At 56.3% G+C, this 21,245-nt stretch overlaps 2 long non-coding RNA genes across 2 annotated transcripts; one reads left to right on the top strand and one right to left on the bottom strand.

Annotated features, from left to right (window-relative positions):
• Positions 1–3,461: 3,461 nt before the first annotated feature.
• LOC116274865 lies at positions 3,462–15,288 on the bottom strand. Its single transcript, XR_004183624.1, has 2 exons — positions 15,253–15,288; positions 3,462–13,394 (listed from the first exon to the last, which is right to left on the bottom strand). It is a non-coding gene; the product is annotated as an uncharacterized LOC116274865 (long non-coding RNA).
• LOC103884886 lies at positions 11,334–12,680 on the top strand. Its single transcript, XR_647703.3, has 2 exons — positions 11,334–12,255; positions 12,359–12,680. It is a non-coding gene; the product is annotated as an uncharacterized LOC103884886 (long non-coding RNA).
• Positions 15,289–21,245: the final 5,957 nt, after the last annotated feature.

Genomic DNA, 21,245 nt, shown 5'->3' with positions numbered 1-21,245 from the left:
TGCGGGCTCCCAGGGGGCAGGTGAGGGCTCTCTGTGTCTGGCTGCGCTCCCGGGGCTCCCCTGCTTTCCTGCCCCCTGCTCCTGCCCAGGCCCCTGTGTTCACAGCACACAGGGCCCTCCCTCGCCCACAGTGGACAGGGCTGATCCCAGGCACAAGTGGGTCCCATTCACCAGGGAGCCATAAATGGGCCCTTTATTAATGAATCAGATAATAGAGACTCTCTTCATGGGACATACGGCCAAGTTCAAGATAATCAGCCTGAGCACAAACTCCAGCTTTGCAACAGCACTGGCCTGGGGTAGGAGCGTAACTGACATCAGATGAGGGGGGTGCATGGGACACCTCCGCCAGGGCAGCCACGGGCTGTGCACGCGGACGGTTCCAGGTGTCTGGGGACAGCGCTGCTGCAGTGGCATGGCCGGCACAGATGCAGGCACCTGGCCTGATCTCTGGGTCTCCAGTGCATAGCACGGGTGCTGGACTTGCCTCTGCCTCTGCCCATCTGCAGGTCCTGGAGGATACGTTGGAGTCTCTGGGTCTTTCCCTATCTTTGTGACCCTGAAGGAGGTAGTTGGGATGCCCAGGACGGGAGAACTTCAAGGTTTAGGGGTGATACCACTTCCTGCTTGGCAAAGAAATTCAAGGTTTAGGGGTGACGCCGCTTCCTGCTCATCACTTGCACACTGAAAATAGGTTGTCTGCTCAGTGAGACACGGGGGCCATCCGAGGTCCCTGCGGTGCGGTGCAGCCCCTGAGACCACTCCAGGGACCATAGCAAGGGCCTTGGACACAGCAGGATGCACCAGATCCCCCGGCCAGAACAAGGACTGAGCTTCGAGTGAAAGGCGGGGCCTGGACATTGGCTGTGGTTTGCAGGGAGGACAGGAATGGCAGGGGTCCCATTCTGTGCCCCGTGATGAGCACATCGGCCCACAGGAGTCACCACGAAAGAGCTGAGGCCCTGACGAAGCAGACACCTACACCAAGCTCCCCCAACAAAGCCCTTCCTTCCTGCTTTGGGCGCTCATTGTCCATCTGCAGGGCTGGCTGACTTCTGGGTGGCAGCTGATGGTCAGGAGTGGAGAAAAAGGCACACGTGGCCATGCTGAGGGGCACATCAACTCCAGAGCCCCCATGGTTTGTGGTTGGAAAACCCCACATACGGTCTCCCGGGCTGCTCCGCCCACAAGTGCAGTGGGGAGGAGCTCAGAGGTGAGAGGGGCGGACATGGACACAGTCACATGGGGCCCCGGAAACGTCCCTGCGGGAGCAGCACAGATGCCCCTTGCGTCCTTCAACAGAGGGAGCTGCCAGGGACCCCCCATAGTAAAGGAGGAGCCAGGGTGTTAACCCCTCACACTCCACTTTTTACTACCTTTGTTTTTTAAACAAGACACTTGCTTAGAATGCCCCCGCTGCAGAGGATGGGGAGGCTGAGCCCTGCACAAGGACACCTGAGGGCCCACAGTCATACCACGCAGAGCTGAGCACCCTCAAGGCGGGGACAACAGGGCCTGTGTGAGCAGCGCACCCCGGCAAGTTCTGCGTTCTGGCTGGACGTGGACCCCCAGCCCTGGGGTGAATTTGCTACAGTCGGTCATCGTCCAGGCAGCGCAGGCCTTCCTCCACCCTCAAGCCGGACACCCGCTGGCTTCTCGCGGGAGCCGGGGTTTGTTGCTCTTATCTTGATTTCTATCCTAAGCTGCTCCTTCACCTACAGCTGCAGCCGATTAGGGGGTTATCAGAGCAACTCTTCACCTGTCTCTGCTGCTCAGCAAACATCGCAGTGGGCTGCAGGGCTGCAGGGCTGCAGACTTGGTTGACCAGGATTCCAGATTAGCCACCTGTGTGGGGAGCATGCGGAAGGAAACATCGGACACACTAGGATTGATCTAGAGGAGAGGGCACCCCACACACCCTCTCCACACTACACACCCTTCTCCACACACACCCTCTCCCCCACACCCTCTCCCCACACTACACACCCTTCTCCACACTTTGACGCTGGAGATTTTTGATGATTTTGAGATGATTTTTTCGCTCGCGCCGGGATTTCTCGAGATTTGCCGGATTTTGAGATTTTTGAGATTTTTCTGATGCGCCAGATTTTTCTCTCGAGGATTTTTCTGACCGCAAGCGATTTTTTGACGTGATTTTTGAGACGACTTCTTTTTGATTTTGACGTTGATTTCGAGATTTTTCTCTCGATTTTTCTTGATTTTGAGGATTTCCCGGCAAAAGATTTTGAGATTCCACACACCTTCCCACACCTCCCACACTGCCTCACACACCTTCCCACACTTCTCCCCGAGACACACCTCCCCACACCTTCCCACACCTTCACCTGAAAATCAACTCCATTTTCAGCACAATACTCCATCCTGATTTACCACTTTCTTTTTCCTCATCATCAAAAGATTTCCTTTAAATGCTCTTTTAAAACAGGACCTTATTTAAACATAACATCTGTAGTAGGCAAACGTTTTCTTGTTTCCAATGAGTCCTCACCACCACTGAGTCCTTAAAACTGCTGCCCTTGTATTTAAAATTGATGTCAGTCCCAAAACCTCAGTCACAGAAACTTCCAGAGAGTGAGGGTACGTCTGTGTTTCTTCACTGCATCTTTATCCATCGTTTGACAAGTGCTGTGAGTCAGACCAGCCCCTGCCCACCCAGACCCTGGCCTGCGGGGGGGAGGAGGGGTCCTGCTTGGCCAATAAATTGGGAGATTATGGGATGACATCCGTGCGGGACGGTGTGAGATACAAATACACAGGTACTTAAAATAAAAGCATCTCGTCATTTAAATGTAGGTACGGAATACGTGGAAAGCAGGGAGAAATCGTATCACAGGTCTTCCTAGAAGGTCATTTTAAAGTCGTTTAGACTTGTTCACTGCGATTCAATATTCTGTATTACATTTTCTACCTTTGTGGGATTGATCCCTCTCCCGTCAAACCAGAAACTGCTGAGCTCCAAGGGCCCCGGCCCCGGAGCCTGGAGAGGCCCCTCCTGTTCCTTGCGACTCAGCCTCGCTGACCTGCCCACAGCTGCATGGCGTGGCGTGGCGTGGCGCCCAGGGGCTGGCACAGGGCCCAGGGGCTGCTCAGGGACCTGCACTTTCTCCTCGCTCCTCTCGGGCCTCCAGCGGCCTCCTCTGCATCAAATATGCTCTGAAAAGGGACATAATGAATGTCTTCACTGTAAAGTGACACCAGCAGTTACAGCATCACATATGGCCCTCCGGGGATCTTGATGTTCAGCTAGACCAGCACTTACGGGAAGGTGGCGGGGCCTGCAGGCCGGCAAGCCCCACCCTGGGGCACGGCTGAGTCACCAAACCCCTCTCCAAGCACACCAGGCAGCACCCAGAGAAACAGGGCCCATCTGTAGTATTAGGGCTTTTAGGATAATATTTCCTTTGTCAGAACGATGTTTAATCAGAACCACAGTCGAGTGCTTCAGTTGGCTTTGAGGGGTTTACTGTGTAAAACACTTCAGTGGAGATTAGAACCCCGGGAGATGAGAACCAAGGGAGACGGGACCCCCAGCCTATATCTATCGCACCTGCCCTGGCTCAGAGCTGGACTGGATGTGTTCATTCTCGTCTTTCCCACCAGCTGTCCCTGAGGGGAGCTCTGGGGAGGAGGGGGAGGCCCAGGTGGAAGGAAGCCTGAATTTCCCGAAGGAGGCAGACGGCAGGCTTGGGACACCTGGCCCACCCAGATCTCGGGGCTGGTGAGGGTCCCCTGGTGGATGGCTTTCCTCTCCTCTTCTGGGGCTTCCAGTTGGCATTGCCTGGACCATTTCCCCAGCCCTTTGGTCAAGGCTGTCCTGAAATGCCCTCCCCAGCAACTCCCACATGTAAACCCTATATTCCCATAATCATAATCACAATGGCTCTGTTTTTCTGACGGAACATGATCCGAGTGCCAGGTGTGCTTTCAGGAGGGCAGCGCCTCTAGGACAGGAGTCTCGGGTGATCTCCTGATCTGATAGGTGGTCCTGTGACCTGTGGAGAAGGGGCACTCACACGTGGTCCCGGAGGAGTCACGCGGTTATCACTGCAGTCATCTGGAGTCATGTTTACACATGGCACGGCTCTCAGGACCCGTGGCTGCAGCTTGCACCAGGGTCATAAAATTGCAGGGTGCAGGGACTGGATCGCCCTGGGACTCTGAACGCCGGCTCCTGACTTTCTGTGCTGGCCTGAAGGAAGCCCTTATCTCCAGGATCCACATGTCTGCAATTTCTGGGAACCAGCACAACAGGATGAGTCAGCCGTGCGGGATTCACATCCTGCAGGTTCTCCAGGTGGAGGTGACGGGGTGGGGAGAGGCAGGTGGGCAGAATCCGAGGAGCTGAGACCCTGAATTCCCCAGTCACTCAGGGCACTGCTTCCTGCCCTTGCCCCAACCACCCACTCCTGGCCTGAAAGACTCGAGTCTACTGTCACCTCCTATCACCTAGAACCATTCCTAAGTCCCAGGGTCAGAGCCAGGAGGAGGCACCATGCACACAAAAAGAACTGCAAGACGTTGCCAGTTTTTGTCGACAGAAACACGGGGAATATACATGGCAATGGCTCGTAAGGGTGATGGACCAGGGCGGAAGACGTGGAACGTTCAGGCACCGGTGCCCTATGTCTGCTGGCTTCACTGTGTTCGTCTGAGTGACCACCAGTGGCTCTAACAGTTTTGAAACACAGACTTGATGGTTGCTATCGTAAAATGAAGCCAAATGCTAACAGGAAAGGAAAACAGAGCTTATGAGAGGGAGTTGTCGCCGTGGGTAGGTTTCTTATGCATGACCTTCTTGCCCACTGCGTCACTTTTCCTCCAGAGCCCGGAGGACTCCCCTCCCCATGGCGTTGAGAAATGCATGGATGAGGAGAGAGCCTCCACTGTTAGACTCCACCGCAACTGTGATCTGAGGTCGCCGTCACCGTGAGAGATGCTGCCATTATCTCAGAGCCCCCACATTCAAAGGGGAAAACGAAATCCCAGAAGGGCAGGGGCCCAGGGGCAAGTTGTAGATGAGGTGGCTGTGGTTGCACAGTGGGCAGCAGGACTGTCCAAACATGGCCATGGCTTGGCCCACAGAGATCTCTGATGACAACCCGTGAATCACAGCATTCCTGGGACTCAAGGAGAGAACTGTGATCGTCTGTTCTCTTTTGCTTGTAACAGAATACCTGAGCCTGATACAGTGAGCAGCCAGTGTGGTGTGAGCCGGGCAGGAGAGGGTCCGCTCACCCCAGGAGTGTCGGCGACCATCAGGCAGTGGTCAGGCGGTTGTCACACTGTCTCTGTAAAGTAGTAACTGACCACAGCCGGTGCCAGGGAAAGGCAGGCTGCTCATAGAGAGAAAATACCCGAAGCTGGTGATGAGCAGCTTCCTGATAAGATCTCAGGAGTGGGGAGAGGTGACCCCGGGAGTGTGCTGATGCATAACCCCGAGTCAAGAGGCCACACACTTGGTCTCTCAGGTCACCCACTTGACCTTCTCCCAAGTGGACTTTCCTTCCTCGCATTCCTTCTCTAGAGATTTTTAATAAATGTTCACTCCTGTCTAAAGCTCACCTTGGTCTCTCCTGCCTTCTGCCTCTCAGTTGAATTCTTTTTTCTAAGGAGCCAAGAAATGAGGTTGCTGCAGACCCATACAGATAACCACCACTGCTAACAAAACCAGGTAATTTATAAGAAAAGGAATTTACTTCTTACACTTATGGAAGCTGAGAAGTCCAAGGTTGAGGGGGCACAGCTGGTAAGAGCCATCGTGCTGGTGGGGATTCTCTCTGCGGGTACCTGAGGCAGCTCAGGTCATCACATGGCAAGGGAGCGACCCTGCTAACGTGCCAGCTCAGGTCTCCCTTCCTCTTCTTATCGAGCCACCAGTCCCCTCCCATGGCAACCCATTAATCCCTGAATCCATGAATGGGTTAATCCATTCCCAAGGGCAGAGCCCTCAGGATCCAATCATCTCTTCAAGGCTTCCCACCTTTCAACACGGCCACGCTGGGGGTCATTTCAACAGTTTTGGAGGAGACATTCAAATCACACCAACAGCCAACTCAAATCTTACTTGATTTGCATAATGAAAAGGAAAAATAAAACAGAGAAAAAGCAACCGCCAACCCTGATAAATTGAGGTTTGACCTGAATCACGGCCTCTTAACCCCTGGCCAGACTTAAGGCAGGTCAGAGCCCCAAGGGCCCTTGCAGGAACGGGGTTCTGGGCTCCCTTGAGTGAAGACGTTGCCACACCACCAGGGATCTGTCCCTTCCCCAAAGGGACCCTGCAGAGGCCATTTTCCAAGTCACTGCACTGTGGGAAGACACATTCCATGGGTCTTCTGGCAATTTCTAGACAGTGGCTCTGAATCAATGCTGACTCCTGGAGGCCCACAGGCAGGAACTCTTGGGGGCCAGACGGAGAACCGGGTCTGGGTTCCACCTCCTCACAGTGGCCTGTGCTTGGCTGAGTCATTCCCTCAGATGCAGAATGTGGGCTTCATGTGAGTGACCAGCAATGGGCAGACCCTTGCGCTGGTCTCTTGACTTGCAGAGTGGGGGCCATGATGGTAGGAAAGGCCAGGGAGGGTCAGAACCGCCTCTTCCTGCCAGACAGGAATGCAGTCACAGCGCCATCCTGGAGGACTGTGAAGACAGGCGCCATGGTGGGAAACGCCGGCCTCAAAGCTTGTAAGCTGCCCTGGAAGAGCCTTCACCACGTGCTAAATGGACATCAGGAGGCCTCTCCCTAAGCCTGGAAGACAGGTGTACCTGCCTGTTAAAAGCCTGGTCTCAGCTGAATTTCCAAACCGAGTGTAACTTACTGATATCTGACGTTTCCACTTCATGGGGCTCTGACCTGGCTGGGCTCAGAGCTGTGCTTCAATTGGCCTCAACATTGTGGCCTCTATTTAGAAAGCACGTTGATGTCTGGGAAACACTGGCAACTCTGCCCAGTGTGTCACGTGGAACATTCAACTACTTACAGGTGGAAAATTGTGATTCTCCCACCAGCAGAGCCACCTCCGAGCTGCTGGAAGGTAGGGGAAGGTTGTGATTCTCCACCAGGTCTCTCTTAGCTGCTGGAGGTGGTGGCCCCATGGGATTCTGGGTGACAGCCATCGCTGGGGCAAAAGCATCCACTCCCGGGTCTCCAGCCCATGGCCTTCTAAACACAGCAGATTCGGGATGGGTGATGACTACTTAGGCAGTGACCTCCTGAGCCAGGACAGGAGTTCCCGGGAAAAGGACTTTGTTTTGTTGACTGTTGCAGCCCCAGAGCCAGAACATGTGGGGCGCTCAGTGGCCCCCACCGGAAAGGTGATGAATGAATGTTCTAAGCCCACTTTCTTCTGTGCTTAGGAGCAAGGGAGAGCTTGAGCAACGTGGTATTTCTTTAGCACAGAAAGCGAGTTCTGCTCATAAGCAGCATCATCCTGTTGGCCAGTCCCTGCAGGGGACATCCGCACAGAAGAAGCCACTTTCGGGCCCGGGTGTCACAGCTGATGGTAGAAAGTGGGTGAGCACCCTGGACTTGGGGCTGAGCCTGTGGGAGGAGCTGAGGGAACAGCCCCCCTAATCCTGGCATACTGGAACTAAAGATCCCTCCTGGAGCATAAAATAGGTAAACTGAGGACAAGTCAACAGAAATAAAACTGCACATGGGTTCTTTAAAGCTCACAGGCCTCAGGAAATGCTGCTGACATCAACAGTCATGTAACTCTGAAGAGTTATAGAAAACTTTCCGGGTCAGAGATACTCAGTGAGACATTACGGCCAACGAGGGATGCTTTGAGCTTGATCACAGAGGATGAGCTTGCCCTACTGCAGGGCTCAGGGGACCATGGCAGGCTTCGGCGGTTCCCCTCCCGAGGGGCTCAATACAACTCAGCCATGGTCCCCTCTGCAGGACCCGTACCCCTGGATGCTGCCTGTCCCATGACAAGTCACGTGCTGACTACAGGGGCCTTCATCTCCCTCCGCCCCCAACTCCAGCGGAAGCTGCTGGAAGTCCTGGCATTCACTGCCGTGCCTTGCCCCAGATGGAGCCTGGTGTTGCTGCGTGGATTTCAAGAGGCCCCGTGGAGGGAGGCGTGGATTCCCCTGGCTGCTACCCAAGCCTTTCTGCCAGATCAAGAATGAAAAGTCACTTTTTAAGTCAGTGCTTCTCAACTGGGGGGAGTCTGCCCCCCACAGGGGACACTCGTGACTCTACAGACATTTGAGGTCATCGCCACCCTGGACCGGTGCTGCTGGCCTTGCAGGGTGGGGGCAGGCTGCTGCTCAGTGTCCCACGGTGCCCAGGACAGGCTGGCAGCAAAGTGAATGGGCCCACAGGCAGTCGTGCCAAGGCCAAGGAAGCCTGACATCAGCAAACGAACCAGCCCAAATGTAAGGCTCGTAGATGGCGCCTGTTAGGGAGCGCTTGGTCATTTTGTGGAAAGATTTTTCGTTTTGCAACGAGATCTGTCCTGGGATTCCATGAAAACAGGCTGCTCCCTCGAACATGTTGATGGTTCCATTCTGGGATCCTGTTCGCACATTTCCTGTGATGTTCTTGTAGAGGGCGACTGCCCCAAACCCAAGGCAGCAGACACTTCATCCCGTGACCTCAGGACGGGCATCACAGCACCACGCGGATGGAGGTGCACTGGGAACAGCACGGGCTGGGTTTGATGTCACCACTTCTGCACCCCCTCGAGAAGCCACGAGCTCCTAGCTCAGTGACCCCCTCACAGACAGGATGAGCCTCGATGCAGGCTCATGGCAGGGCAGCTGCAGGCCCAGAAACCCCAAACGTTTGTGGCAAAGAAGGACCAGCCAGCAGAGCCTCTGGAGAGGACCTGAGGAATGATGGCCACGCAGACCTTCAGGACTGAGGAGCCAATTGATGCTGTCCAGAAAGATTGGTCCCTGTGGGAAAATTAACCCTGGCTTCCTACTAGCCCCTGGTCAAGACTGACTGCCCATCACAGGCCACCAGGTGACCACACGGCAGAAGCTGCCCCTGGTGAGCCCACCCTGCAGTGAGGCCCCATGGGTACAGCGGCAGCCTGTCCTCTGGGGGTGGCAGGTAGGGCACGGAGCTCAGCAGGCCCGGAAGGCATGAGGCCGGCCCAGAGGGCTCAGAAAAGTGGCATGAGCCTGGGACTGGGACCCGCCGGCACCTCCCACGTGGAGTTGCCTCCCCACACTCGGAAGATGCCCGGGACACTGCAGCAAAACGGCTTGCCCGGCTGTGTTCTCACCCCCGCGTGCCCAGGCTGCAAGAGCAGACGACCCCAAATCGAGGAGCCCACCAAGAGTCTCTGTGGAGAAGTCACCTGCTTTCCTCGTGAGGCTGTGAAAAGGACACCTGTGCTTCCCAGGATGTGCGGTCTTGGTGCTGGAGTGATTTAAACACACCACTTCGGGATGTTCTTTCTTCTCATTTTTCTATTACACTTTTATTGATCTGAATTTCCTGGGTTGAAGGAGAAAAAAAAAAAAAAAAAACAGCCTCACTGAAGCCCATTTTTCTTTTCTGGTTTCTACTTTTGTTGCCATTCATATAAACGGAACACACAAGACAACGGCACAGAGGATGAGGCAGGGACCACAGTGGGGAGCGCAGGCGTCATTAGCTGTCACGGCTGCGAGGTGGCGTGGCATCCACAGCAACTCTGCCTCCTCCAGGTGTCATGTTAGGAACAAACGAATCAGTTCCTGTTCCAAACATTTTGAAGCACAGTGGGACCTAACGTCCTTGCAGGAAACAATCAAGGGTTGGGGATGGATTCGCTGAGAATCTTCCCTCTAAATTAGTCTAGGCAGAGAATGATCCAAACAATTTCTGGGTGCACGTTGCTTCAGTCTCTGGAAGGTTTACGGCGTTGTGAGTTCAGTGGAAGCCGTCTCATTACATGGGAAAGCTGGGCGTTTGTGCCATCCCGTTGCCGAATTCAGCTCCCAAGGTGTCTTGTTAAGTGGCGTCGCCTCGCCAGGGACTGGGGATGTTCAGGCAGGATGCTCAGAGCCAGGCTCTCGCTCACTGGGCAGGGCCCAGGCACACACACCTCTGGGTCACGCTCCAGTTGCAAGTTTAAAACCAAGCCCAGAGGGCTGGCAAGCTGCTTCTCTCCCAGGGATGCTGGAAAGACGTTGCTAACAGGGTAAGGCTCCAGCTTCCTGAAGAAGTAAGCAGAGGCCGGGGTTGTTCAGTGGTCACCAAGGACTGGGACCTGAGCTTCAAGAACTGCAGGGCCGCAGGGTTGAGGGGGTGACAGAGCCTGGTGAGGCCAAGACACTGGGCTCCTATGATTCCTGGACATTGACTAGGGTCGTTCTGGAAGACCCTCAGCCAGGAGCAGCAGCCCCAAACCTCTCTTCCAGGACACTGCCCCACCAGAGCCAAGCGGAGGCTCTCAGGAGGTTGGGGGATTTATGGTGGCTTTTACTGAGGTCAAAGAGATCCCCGAACAATAGAGACGAAGGGATCCTCACAACCACAGCTCCCAACTCAGGACACCGCAGTGCAGGCTCTGCCTCAGGACTGAACAGTAAAGAGGAGCAGAATGATTTTCCCACAGAGCGGGAGCCTCTTCTGGGGCACGTCCTGGTGGGAACAGGCCCCAGGCCTGGGCAGAGCAGGCAGATGCATCCGCCTCCCATCCCGGCCGCTGCTCCCAGAGCCCCTCTGCCGGTCCACCCGGGAAGCCCCCCTCCAGCCATACCCGCCCTGGGCCCCACGCCCGTCCCGGCCCAGGCAGGAGTGGGCTCTCGTCAGCGAGTCCCATTCCACACTTCACCCCTCACTGACAGCACATCTGCTCTGCAAAGGATGCAAAGGACAGCTGGCCTCGGGTCACCCTGCAACCGTCACACTGTCCTTTGACCTTGCCTACATGACGGCCCCATTACTCCTATCGGAGAGAACAGTCCTCAAACCCCGCCCCGCCTCCCCTCCTAGCCCTCCCGGCTCTGAAGGCTCTGGCTGAGCGGGGCGGGGCCCCACGGCTCAGACCGTGACAAATGTCCAGCAATCAATGCAGCCCCGGGGTCGGTGGCAATTCCTGTCTTTCCTTCAGATTGTTTTTCTGATTGTCACTATAGACACTTCTACAGAAGATTTGAAAAACACAGAGGAGCTGAAGAAAAATACAACTTCCGTGCGAAGCCCTCCTCTGAGTGCGGCCGCCATGTTTCCCGGTGGCGTCTTCACGCGACTCCTTGCGGACGATCTCGCCTGACGTCCCCGCCTTCCGGGGGGCACTGACTGGGACGCACGGCGCGGGGTGGTCCTCTAGGAGCCCGGGTCAGGGCTGTCTGCGGCCCTGGCGTCTGCTGAAGGCCCGGAGCCTCACTCCCTCCCCGGGACCCCGGGTTGCGCGGGCCCGGCTGCTCAGGGACCGACAGGACGTCTTCAGGCCCAGGCCCTGTGCGCCGCTCTGGGGTGTGAGGGCCGGTGAGGGCCGGCGGTCATGGGGCTGGTGAGGAGCCGGGTGCGGGCCGCAGCGGCCTCCAGGGCCAGGTCAGGGTCCGCCGGGCCCGAGTGAACCAGGCGGGCAGCAGAGGGATGGGGCGCTTCCGGCCGCCCCACGCCGCCCCAGCCTCTGCCGGGAGCCAGCAGCCCAGGTTCGGGGTCAGAGAGGCCTCATAAAGCCCGGGCTCCTGTGGTCTCCTCATGCAGGAAGGTCCGGAGCCCGCTCCGACCAGCATTCCCCGTGGAAGCGGCAGCCCTGAGCGGTGGGGGTCCCTGAGCTGGCCCCACAGTCTCTCCCAGGCCTGAGCGGGGCGTTTCTCTTGTCCTTGCCCCCTGCCTGACAGGCACTTCGGTTTTCATCCTGCCCTGGAAACGCTCCCTCTGGAACCCGCCTGCCCCTGGCCCTGCGCTCAGCCCGGGGGTGCTGGCCCGGGAGCCAAGGTGGAGGCAGCGCGGGGCTCCAGAGGACGGACCGCAGACCTGGGCTGGGAGGCGCTGGCGAGCACGCAGTTCCTTCCGGCTCATCCCAGCCTCACCTGCGGAGTCACCACAGCAGAATAGAGTCATAGCCCGGTGTGGGGGTAGCGGGGATGTTAATCATTTTAAGAATCACAGATTTTGAGTCATGCCAGGGGCTCTGGTGGAAAGGTCATGGGGAGCCAGGCCTCCGCATCTTAGCATTTCAGCTGGAGGATGACCGGGAGCTCTGGCGTGGCCCTAGACCTGGAAATGAACACCCAGGCGCAGCAGCAGGCATTTCTCTTGCTTTTTCTTTATGAGTAAGTGGTCTGGCTATCCAGTGAGCAGTTTTCACAATTCATTTTATATAAGAAAATTAACTTTCTCTTTACCCGTCCCCTACTTTTCTCCATCTCTCTCCAGCTGACCTGGCCTGGCCACGTCCCCGTCAATGCAGCTGGTTCTCAACGGACCCACTCTTCCCCACCGCTCCGTTTACAACCAACCTGCTTGTCCTGCTGCACTTAGAGGCAGACCTGCTCCTCCTGAGAATCCAGGAGGGGACTGAAGAGACCACGTTGCTTTCTGATCTTTCTCAGGCCAGAGGAAGTTTGTGGGCCAAGTGATATTCCTAATTCAAACTTTATTATGTAATTATAGTACAAAACATATTATTTTTCTCTTTATTTTTCCTCTCTCGGTTAATGGTAAATTTTATTGCATAAATAAATTACACATGCTGTAATTCATGCCTCGCAGCCTACACACCAATTAAACCCGAAGCTGACACAGTCCACGCACAATTACATGGAATCTGCAAAGTGAAAGGATCATGTATTTGCGCTGCGGTAATAGGCAGAGCCATTTAGCGATGTGACGGCTGTAAGTGCGGGATAAGCAGAGTCTGTGCTTGGGGGTGATTGATGGACCCTGCGAGAGGTGTCGGGACAGCGCATAGCCACACATCAAGCTGGGCAGCGTGTACAGGACATCACACATCCCAGGACTCACAGGCAACACCCTCGGAGTGTCCCGACGGGCAGGAGGGGTGTCCAGGCTGAGCAGAGGAGGCAGCTGCTCTTCTCCACTCCAGAAGGACCCTTAAGGTCATAAATCCCCAAATGCTCCTGTCCCCCTCTCAGGGTGTGGGTCTGACTGCCAGCCTCTGCAGAGGGGCCCTCAACTCAAGCCACCCTCAGGATGGTCCCCGGTGTCCTGGGGAGGGAAGATGGAGGCCACACTATGCTAAAAGACTCCTCCATTCCTTCTTCTCCCTCCCCACTTCTGAGGATGCCTCCTGGGGGCAGAGGGTACACAGCACAGACTGTAAAGAACAGGCAACTCCTTTCAGCTCCTGCTGCCTCCGGCTCCTGCCTCTCCCTGGGAGGCCTCAGGGTCCCCCCAGCCAGTGTGCTTCCTGGCATGGTCTCCCCTTGGGGTCACTCCTGGGGGTCAGTGCCTGGGAAGTGGAAGAAAATGAATAAGAGAAACCATGGAAGACAGGGAAGTGGTGTGGAGGGACAGTGTACACCCGAAGTCAACCACTGGCCCCTCCTGCAGATTAAAGGAAATACCAAAGGAGGTAAGGAGGGAGCTGTTGCTGCACCCAGGGCAGGGAAGCCACAGGACGCAGGTTTAGCTACAGTGCAGGAATGTCAGCAGGAATTCGTAGAACCTCATCTGAGCTCAGGGTGTGATCAGTTGTATTCCATGGGACCCGACTAATGCTATTCTATGGACAGGAATCGTAGGTGTTGCTCTTTTCCTAAAGTAGCTCCTATCTGGATAGAGTCACGAAATAGCTGAGAAAAGAGGCTCGCCCCAAGGGTCAGACCACCCCAGAGCCCAGCATTCCACAGACGTGATCTTCAGCAAACCCACTGCCCATTCCAAAGTCCTGGCCATCTCTTGCCACAAGGAAAAAGAAAGATGGCTGAGAATCCCTAGGAGGGAGTTAGAATGGGGCCCCAAACAATTGTCTGCAGGTCACGCTGAGTGGAGTCAGAGGCTCAGGCTGCTGCTCAGGCCAGAGAAAAGTCAGCTCCATCCAGGAAGGTGACCGCTGCCATTCATGGCCACAGGGTCCACATTGCCAAGAAAGTGCCCACACAGCCCTCCCGCTGCAGAGCCGCAAGCTTTGTAAACAAGAGGTGGCTTTGTTTTCTTTTTTTTCTTGAGATGGGGTCTTGCTCTGTTGCCCCGGCTGGAGTGCAGTGGCACAATCATAGCTCACTGCAGCCTTGAAATCCTGGGCTCAGGCAGTCCTTCCACCTCGTCCTCCCAAGTAGCTAGGATCACAGGCGTGTGCCACCACGCTTGCTAATTTGTTTATTTTTAGTAGAGACAGGGGCTTGCTATGTTGCCCACTCCTAGGCTCGAGCAGCCCTCCTGCCTCGGCCTTGGCGAGGCTGATGAAGCGTGAGTCCTGAAGGCAGCTGAGTCTCGATTCAATTAGAGATGCAATCTTTACATGTGCCTGGTCTCCATGCCCTGAACCACGGGGAGCTCCAAATGGAGTCAGGAATAGATTTTATGCCCAGAAAAAAACTGGTGGTAGAGGCAGGGAAGAGGCCACAGTGAGCTACCAGGCGACTGAGGAGATGGGAACGCACCCTGAGCCCCAGAGCATGAGGCAGCAGGGGCCACGGGACGGCCCTAGGCACAGCGGGTATCACCCACGAAAAGCCACCAGGAAGGGAGATAAACAGTGAGAGGCACAGAGGAGCCCTCAGTGCCTGCTGCTGAGGGAAGGAGCCAGTCTGGAAAGGATGCATGCAGCACGATCCCCACCCTGACCCCTGGGAAAGGCAGAACTCAGGAGACAGCGGGAAGAGCCGTGGTTGCCAAGGGCTAGGACAGGGGGATGAACGGGCAGAGCCCAGAGGGGTTTAGGGGTGACACTGCCCTGTGTGATGCCATAATGGGAGACGCGTGTCACTCACTATCCATTTGTCCAAACCATAGGATGTGCCACCGCAGGCGTGAGCCCTCCAGTGCGCCGCGGACTCCAGTGAATGACAGCAGCATTGGCAGGACTGTGACAAACGCTCCACTCTAAGGCGGGATGCTAGGAGCAACCGGGGAGGCAGGAGGGGCATGTGTGGGAACTCCACACTTTCTGGTCACTCTCTCCATAACCCCAAAACCACTCTAAAGACTAAAGTCTATTACAAGGAAGGAAGGGAGGGGAGGGAGAGAAAGAGAGAGAGAGAGGGGGAGGGAAAGAGAGAGTGAGTGAGTAAAAGAGAGAGAGAGAGAGAGAGAGGAAGGGAGGAGGGAGGGAAAGAAAAGAAGAGACCAGATATGGTGACTCACACCTTCAATCACATCACTTTGGGAGGCTGAGGTGGGGGGATTGCTGGAGCTCAGGAGTTCGAGACCAGCCTGGACAATGTGGTGAGCCTCATCTCTGCAAAAAAATGCAAAAGTTAGCGAGGTATGGTGCGTGCCTGTGGTCCCAGCTACTCGGGCAGGAGGATCACGTGAGGCCAGGAGTTCAAGACCAGCTTAGGAAACATAGTGAGACCTCATCTCTATAAAAAATAAAACAAAAATGCTTAAATGGGAAAGGAAAGGGGGAGCAGGGTAACGGCGTCTTGTGGTGGGACCCACGATTTCATTCTTCCCGCCAGGAAGCCACCTTCAATTCTGTGTCATGATTTTTAGAATACGTATTGTTCTTCTAACATGATGAAATACATGCTTGCTGCATAAAAATGTAAAAAGCGAAGATAGAGGGATTGATGGACTGGATGCGGCCCCTCCCCTCCTCTCCAGGGGTTGCCAAGCAGGTGCCCACCCTCCCCCAAAGGGCCCAGGGAACCGCTAGGAGGGGCTGGTCCTTCCCAGGCCTCTGGTGCCAGGGGTGTGTGGTGTGTGTCACACAGTGGCCTCAAGGAGTATTGGTCGGGAGGCCCCTGAGCCAGGTGCAAAGGGGAGGCCAGCAGGCCCCTGAGCCAGGTGCAAAGGGGAGGCCAGCAGGCCCCTGAGCCAGGTGCAAAGGGGAGGCCAGCAGGCCCCTGCAGGCAGTGGTCGCCGCCACCGGGAAGGTTGCATTCCTGTCCCTGTGTTGAAGGATGGGAGGGTGGCAGGAGCTGGGAATTTCCACGTTCACACGGGGCCCGAGGATGCAAGACCAGCCCATCCTGAGTGTGGGCCATCAGGGGCGAGGAGAATCTGTCACCACCCAGGCCAGGAGCCTCTGGGACGTGCCAGATGGCCACTGCACACTGCCCTCCCCACCTGCAGAGCCTCCAGCGCAGGCCTGCGAGGTCAGGCGCCCGCTCTGGCCAGCAGACAGGTGTCATCTGGCAGCCGCCACTCATGTCCTGCGGCAGAGGCAGTGGTGTGTGTGGCGGCTGTGGGGGGGCTTCCAAATGCCACAGGGGCAGAGGCACAGACGTGCCAGGGAGAGGTGAGGAAAGGTCACTGCTCCGAGCCCAGGCCTCCCAGCTGTCACCGCAGATGTGGAGCCTGGAAGGGAAGGAGCTCCCTGGGAAACAGAGTTTCCCAGGAAACGCAGAGCTCCTGGGGAAGCTCGTGTCACTCCCTGGAAGCTCCAGAAAGTTCTGTGAGCATCAGGTGTTGATGGCCTAGGCTGCAGGTGAGAGTTGTGTGTGCCTGAGTGCGTGTGGGAGGAGCTCTCTGCGGAGCTGCACGGCCAGTCCCTCCGCAAATCCGTGAAGTATCCAGGGATGTGGAGATTCCTACCCATTCAGTTCATTTGGAAAACACCAGGTGTGGCATCCCGGGTGTCACAGTGTGGCTGCCCAGGGCCTTACCAGCGTAAGGCTGTGTTTGCAGCCACGGTGACCTGCGGGTGATTCATGAGCAACGTGGCCACCCCATGCCACCATGCAGACCCCGCACCACCATGCAGACCCTGCACCACCATGCAGACCCTGCACCCGTCATCCTTCCTTGCTGTGGGAGGGAAGCGAGGCACAGAGGGCTGTATGAGCAGCAGGGCCAAGAGCAAGGCTCACAGCCCCCGAGGCTCAGCTCGGACGGAGCGCCCCTTTCTGTGTTCACCGTGAAAACCTCCAGCCACTCCTCCAGAGTCACTGAGAGAACAGCCCCGCCCCAGCACCCTCACCGGAGGCCTGAGCCCCTCCACCAGAGTGGGATATGGCTTCCTGAGGACAAGGAGGGGCGGGGACAGGGGATGGAGGAGATAGGGGAGGTGGGAGGAGAGGAGGGAAGGGGAGAGAGACTGCAGGAGCAGTGCGTCTCTCCTGCTCCTTCCTGCAGCAGCACTCACCCGCGGTGCCCGGGGGCCAAATGTGGCGGAACAGGAACCTCCCTGCACGCAGGTGCGCTCCCAGCCCAGAGGAGCCCGACATTCCTTCCCTGTAAGTCCTTCAGCACCAGGCCCCAGCGTCTTGTGAGAGGGTGCAGGAGGAGGCTGCAGGGAGGAGGCTGACGACAGGCTGCCTGGGAAATGCTGCTGGGGTGGCCCCCGGAGTAGCAAGGAATGGGGATGAAAGACAAACAGACGGGGTCCTACTGACTCGGGATTTCCTGGTCACAGGGAGGGCTCCCTACAGACCAGCCGAAGAACCTGATCTTCCCCCAGAAACAAGAAGAACAAAGGGCTTAGTCAGGAAAAACAAAACAAAACAAACAAAGCAAACACTAAACAAAAGCAGTGGGCCCAGCACTCCCCTCACCGAGCCCCACTTCTCTCTGGGCGGCCCTCCCAGCTCCAGCTGAGTTTGCAGAAGTGGGGCCTCCAGGCGGGGCTGGGCTTGCTAAGGCTGATGCCCTCTGCTGTGGCTCAAGACCAGGGCTCCCTGGGAGAGAGCTGAGCAGCCATAGAATATTCTAGTACAGGCGCTGCTTTGCATTTCAAATCTTCTCTGGACACAAGGACACAAAGTATCAGCCTCTAAGTAGACCCAAGAACCAAAACTGAGTCAGCTGGTGACACACAGAGTATACACACAGTCCTATGTGCACACGTGCATGCACACAAGGCCACGTTCACACGTGCACACGCAGGCTTACCCCGTGGTTCAGCTGAACACCGAGAGGGCTGACGACTCTTGTGTTGGAGGTTTTCCATGTCCAGGGCAGGGGAAAGTCGCTGCTGGCCCTGTCAGGGTGTGTCCCAACCCACCCCAGGACCCCACTGTGGAACACGAAGCTTGTCCATAAACGAACGCGCGCTCGGTCTGATTGTCAAGGAGCAGCCCTTCTGCTCCACAGCACTGGGTTCCCGTGCTGGCTGCAGGCCTGTCATCCAGCCCACGCACTGGCAAACATGTGAGCAAAAGGCTCAGGCTTCCGCAGGCCAGGCTCACCTGAGAGTCAGGTTGTGCTGGATGTGTGTGTGTGTCAGTGTGTCTGGGTGTTTGTGCGTGAGTGTGGAGCATGTGCACATGTGGGGGGGGGTGTGTGCATGTGTGTGCGAGTACAGCACATGCACACTGTGTCCTGGGGATCACACGCTGAGGACTGAGGTGAAGGCTCTCCTGGTTTTGTGGGCTTCGGGAAGAGGCACAGCCACAGCCTTCTCTTGGCAGCAGCCACCAACCCAAGGGCCCAAGGAGGAGGGAGGGGATCCCTCCCGGATGACTGTCCCCAAAGCAACACTCCTTGGGAACAGCAACAACCCCAGCCAGAAGCGCAGGTCCTGTGCTGTTTAGTGGGATCTGAAATAGCCCATCAACCCCCTTTGGCAATCTCTCCACCTCCGAGACGCCGACAGTCTCCCTCCCTTTGGAGCAGTCTCTCCACCTCCCGACAGTCTCTCCACCTCCGAGCCTTGCAGCAGTCTCCACCTCCTGAACAGTCTCACCTCATGACAGTCTCTCCCACCTCCCTTGACAGTCTCTCACCTCATGACGATCTCTCCCACCTCCGAGGAGCGCGCACTGCTGTCCTCCACCTCCGAGACAGTCTCTCCACCTCCGAGACACTGTTGATTTTAGGCTCAGTCTTCCAAAGACATGGCGGTGAGTGTCACCAGCACTGAGGCACCTTGATAGGGAACTCCCAGCATTGAAATACAAGGGGCTGTGTTGAGAAGGTGGCAAAGCTTCATGGCAGGAAAGAGGGCGGACGCTGGGGCTCTGGCTGAAGCATGCCTTTCTTTGGCCACAAAAGGGTGTTTATGTTGGATTTCTTACAGACATTTGGTAATTTCTCCACACAGGCCTCCTTCACACATTAACTAACACAGATAAACTCTGATTAACAAAGGATACAGCCGCGTTTGGTGTGATGATTCTGATGTCATTGCCACACATTCTCCTGTATGTATAAATGACACCCATGCTGTGCGCACGTGAGGGAAGGCAACAAGGAAGCAGTATTCCTGTGACTCTGACCCTACCAGATCCTCGTCTCGGGCTCCTGCACTATTGCCTGATGGGTTCGGGAGTCAGAGGAAAAGGGACTGTCCCCAGCACACCCCAGCCCGCCATGGGCCACTCTGTCTCATCAAACTTTCCAGCCTGGCCAAAGAAGCCTCCCGACCAGGTTTCGAGCCAGTGTGCAGTGCCTTGGGGAGAACAAGTCCCTGCTACTTTCCTTTGTGGGGAGGCAGTTTGCAGGTGGTGTTTAGAAAGAGGCAAAAACCCAAGAAAGGGACCTTACTTCAAGCAGATGCAGGAGAGGCTGGAGCCTGCACAGTACAGTACCCCACAGGGGCTTGCGCTGTGACTTGGGCCGGCTTTGGTACAAAATGCTGTGTGGATGGGGAAGTCAGGTACGGTGAGGAAGAAGGCAGTGGAGGAGGGGGTCACAGATGGAGAGGCAGCCAGGCTGGCCAACGGTTGGGATAACAGGTGAGGCCACAGGGGACAGGGCTGAGGAGGCAACCCTTGGCATCACGGGTTGCCATGATGTGTTCATGAACAGTGCCAAGAACACCAAAGTGAACACCAGAGTCCTCCCCACCCAGCCTCCCCCACCACCAAAGTGAACACCAGAGTGCTCCCCATCCAGCCTTCTCCCACCACTAGGGTGAACACGAGCGTGCTCCCCACCCAGCCTCCTCCCAACACCAAAGTGAACACCAGAGTGCTCCCCACCCAGCCTCCTCCCAACGCCAAAGTGAACACAAGAGTGCTCCCCACCCAGCCTTCTCCAACCACCAGGGTGAACACGACCATGCTCCCCACCCAGCCTTCTCCCAACACCAAAGTGAAGAGTGTGCTCCCCACCCAGCCTCTTTCCACCACCAAAGAGAACACGAGAGTGCTCCCCACCCAGCCTCCTCCTGCCACCAGGGACATGTCCTGAAAAACGACAAAAGCAGCACATGGCACCTGCTGCGATTTAGCCCTCTGTCCAGGCCAGGGCTCGGCCCACAAAGCCACCTGTTGTGCCGTGGGTCTGCAGCAGAGCATCCTCTGTAAGGAATTTCACGCCTCACCTGCAGAAATCTCTTCTGCACCCTCCAGAGAGGCAGGTTTCCCTCTGCTCTCAGGAAAGGGACACGAGGGAGCAGAGGTCTTCATTTTCCACCCACAGTGGCCAGGTGGGCATCAGCCTCAATGGAGCCTCAAGGTCCTGGGCAGGGTAGCCCATTTTCCCTTATTATCTCAACACAACAACTCACAACTCACACCCCATCCCATTTCTCATTCCTTCTTCGTGGAAAAAATAAATCAGACTCAAGAAGTGGCTCCCATCCTGATCCCTGCATTCTCAAAGGGTCTCCAGTTTGAGCAGCCACGGCACAGTGGTAAAGCTAGGGGCTTCAGACCCAACCCCTCTCCAGGGAGATAACGTGGTGAGAGCTGGGCTTTCTCTTGCCTCCACTCCCTCCCCTATAAGGGGCACACTGCCTGCCTCGTCTGAGAGTGGCTCGCACACCCAGTGCGTGGGGCTGCCCTCCTCTGCTGTGCAGGGAGGGAGGGGCTCACAATGCCATCTTCTCAGAGCCTGCAAATCGCTTCACGGGGAGTGCAGAGCAGGGGAGGACAGGTTTAAATTCAGACTCTGCCACGACCTGGCCCCAGGTCCCCAGAAAAATCACTTCTCTCTCTGAACATCTATCTTCTCCCTTCAAAATTAGACCAGTAGACTACAGATGCCCTTCAGTTTCTCCATTCAGCATCGTATTTGTTATCTGTTGCTACAGAAGAGAACGCAGCAAACACGGTTGCTGGAAACACAAGTTTCCTCCCTCGGTCCCCGTGGGCCGGAACCTGGGCACAGTCGAGCTGGGTCCTCTGCTCAGGGTCCCTCAGGCTATAGTGCAGCTGTTGGTCAGGCTCTTCACTATGTGTGCACGTGCCTGTGTGCCTGTGCATGTGTGTGCTGACGTGTCTTGCTCGCATGCATGTGTGTGCCTATGCAC

The sequence above is a fragment of the Papio anubis genome, chromosome 5 (assembly GCF_008728515.1).
Source record: "Papio anubis isolate 15944 chromosome 5, Panubis1.0, whole genome shotgun sequence".
In the NCBI taxonomy this organism is placed as follows: Eukaryota; Metazoa; Chordata; class Mammalia; order Primates; family Cercopithecidae; genus Papio; species Papio anubis.
This window is presented reverse-complemented; position numbering and strand designations above follow the sequence as displayed.